We start from the raw sequence: 2,909 nt of genomic DNA on the forward strand, positions 1-2,909 counted from the left end.
GTGTGTCGTTGCCTCTGACACCCAGTGCATTAAAAAAACCCTCTGGAGAAAGGCTTTGTTAAAAGGGTGGGTGACAGAGGAATCCCAAACCCGGTTTTGAGCAATGTACGTTAGCACTGCCCTCTCTGTTATCCTTTATGATGGTGAAATCCCTCATTGCTGTGTCCATTCACCCCGTCACCTTTTCTTTCCCCATTGCCACCACGGTTTTCCAAGCTTGCTGAATTTCTAGGCCAAATCACCAAAGCCAATAATCTTATGGGGAACAATATTCCCATAGCCCCTCTTTACTCCTAAAATGGAAACACCCCAGAGGGCAATCCCAATTTTTTTGGTCACCTTTAGCTAACAGGAACCAGTTTCCTTCGGTTTTTCTTTCACAGCTGTCTGAGCACTTCATGGCTCTGGCCTGGGTGAAATGCATTGACTGGGTGTCTCCTACCGCTCTGCTGGGGCAAATCAGCAGGGGGGCTGGAGGCAGAGAAGCCCAGACAGGGTGCCAGTGTGGAAATCTTCTACGGTCCCAGCAGAGGGGAAGGCTGCCAGCGCAGCCCTTGCTGGTGGGGAGGGATGCTGAACAAGCAGGAGGTGGGTAGGGGCAGCGCAGCAGGGGGTTAGAAGGGGACGCGGCAGTGTGCCCCTCCACATCGCTTTCTTGGGCACCCCCAGAAAGCAGGTTTTTATCATCGGAGTCCACCCTGTGCCACACCGAAGCCGCAGGGAGCTCAGCTCGTGTAGAGCCAGAAAGCGCCGTCCGGCCCGGCCCCAGGGGAGCAGGAGCACCCCGCCGGCGTTGCAGCGGCCGTGGGTTTTTTATAACCAACATTTATTCGACAGCCCGGAGCGTGTCCGCGGAGCCGGGATGCCGGCGGGGAGACCCCCGGCCTGCGCAGCCCCGGGCGGGGGTCTCTGGCTGCCCGCTCCCGGGGCGAGGCCGGGGGGGGTCCCGCGGCGGGGGCTCGGGGGGGCTCTTTCCCCACCGCCTCCCCGCCCCGGGGCTGGGGAAAAGCCGCCTGCAGTTTTGCAGCGCTCGCAGCAGGGGCTGCTGCTGCCGCATCGGGTGCACCCGCAAAGCTCCAGCGCCCCACGCAGCGCATCCACGGCATCCCCACGCTGGGACAACGGGTGCGACAGGGAGGTGGCTGGGACGCTCTAGGGACCCTGATAAATTTGAGTAAGCACTGGCAAAGCCGCTTTTTCCAGATTGGGGCTGATTTCTCCCAACCCTAAGCACGTTTAGAGTAGCACTTTGCTCTGGGGCTAGGAAATACTGCAGCGTGGTCATAGGAAATAATCAACCATGAAGCCACCTGGAAGCGGCTGATATAAAAATTAACTTAATCCACTCGCGAATGCAGAAAAATCCTCCAGAGGACTTTGAACCTATGGTTTGTTTGGAAACTCATCACTGGAATTTGGGGCAGTTGCTTTTCTGTCTGGTGACCAGCAGCCATGAACTGAAAACTGCACATCATGTGCATGCACCTGCTAAGAAGGCCAGCAACATCCTGGCTTCTATCAGGAACAGTGTGGCCAGCAGGACTAGGGAAGTGATCGTGCCCCTGTACTCGGCACTGGTGAGGCCGCACCTCGAATACTGTGTTCGGTTTTGGGCCCCTCACTACAAGAGAGACATTGAGGTGTTGGAGCGTGTCCAGAGAAGGGCAACAAAGCAGGTGAGGGGTCTAGAGAGCAAGTCTTGTGAGGATGGCTGAGGGAACTGAGGTTGTTTAGCCTCCTTTAGAAAAGGAGGCTGAGGGGAGACCTTATTGCTGTCTACAACTGCCTGAAAGGAGGTTGTAGCGAGGTGGGGGTCGGTCTCTTCTCCCAGGTAACAGGCGATAGGACAAGAGGAAATGGCCTCAAGTTGTACCAGGGGAGGTTTAGATTGGATACTAGGGAAAATGTCTTCACCGAAAAGGTTGTCAAGCATTGGAACAGGCTGCCCAGGAAGTGGTTGAGTTGCCATCCCTGGGGGTATTTAAAAGATGTGTAGATGTGGTGCTTAGGGACATGGTTTAGTGGTGGACTTGGCAGTGCTAGGTTTACAGTTGGACTCAATGATCTTCAGGGCCTTTTCCAACTTAAATGACTCTGTGATTCTACTTTCTACACACGCACAGAAGGCCGATGCAGTTCATACATGCATGTGTGTGTGCACACATAAAAACTCACTGGTACTTTTGATGACTCCCAACTCTGGCCTCCCCCTGTATTTAGCAAGGAAAATGCATTTGATTCAGCTGGGGAAGAGTCAAAGCACCGTGTGATGGATGCACCGTGTGATGGATTGGGCTGCCTGCACATGAGAAGAAAGGACAGAGTGAGATGGTGGGCTGCCTTTCATTGGCATTACTGTTACGGGATCTTTGCATCAGGCATTGCACACGCACACAGAGGAGCCTTTGTGCTGCTTAACTTTGGGCACCTGGCTTAGGCACTGAATTCGGCATTTGGTTCCCCCACAGCTCTTCATTCAGTCTTTGGAGCAGCCTGTCTCTCCCCATTAAACCATTCAAAGCATCTTAATTTGGGCTTTTCCCTGAATCCAAGGTTTCTGAGCAGCTATAGGGACAGTGGTGCACGTTCTGTGAAGGCAGAAAGGTAGACTGGGAGAGCTGAGAAGGCGGCTTGTGGCAGCAGGAACGGGCGTGCCCCGATTTCTTGCCATTGATGGTGAATATAGCCTGAAGAGAGCCATCTCTCACCCAGGGCGCCTGTAGTATCAATATCCCACGTGCGCAATTCCTTCTCCAACATATCTGCTGTCTAAATGTGTTCCCCTTAGGAAAGGCTGTGCCTTTTTGCAGTTCAAGGCAGAAACTTTCGTCTTACAGAAATCGAAATGAAAGGTAAGTGACTGGAAGAAGGTCCCCTGCTGCTCCTAGGTGAGTGCTGGACTCACCGTC

This window comes from Mycteria americana, chromosome 1 (genome assembly GCF_035582795.1).
Source record: "Mycteria americana isolate JAX WOST 10 ecotype Jacksonville Zoo and Gardens chromosome 1, USCA_MyAme_1.0, whole genome shotgun sequence".
NCBI lineage: Eukaryota > Metazoa > Chordata > Aves > Ciconiiformes > Ciconiidae > Mycteria > Mycteria americana.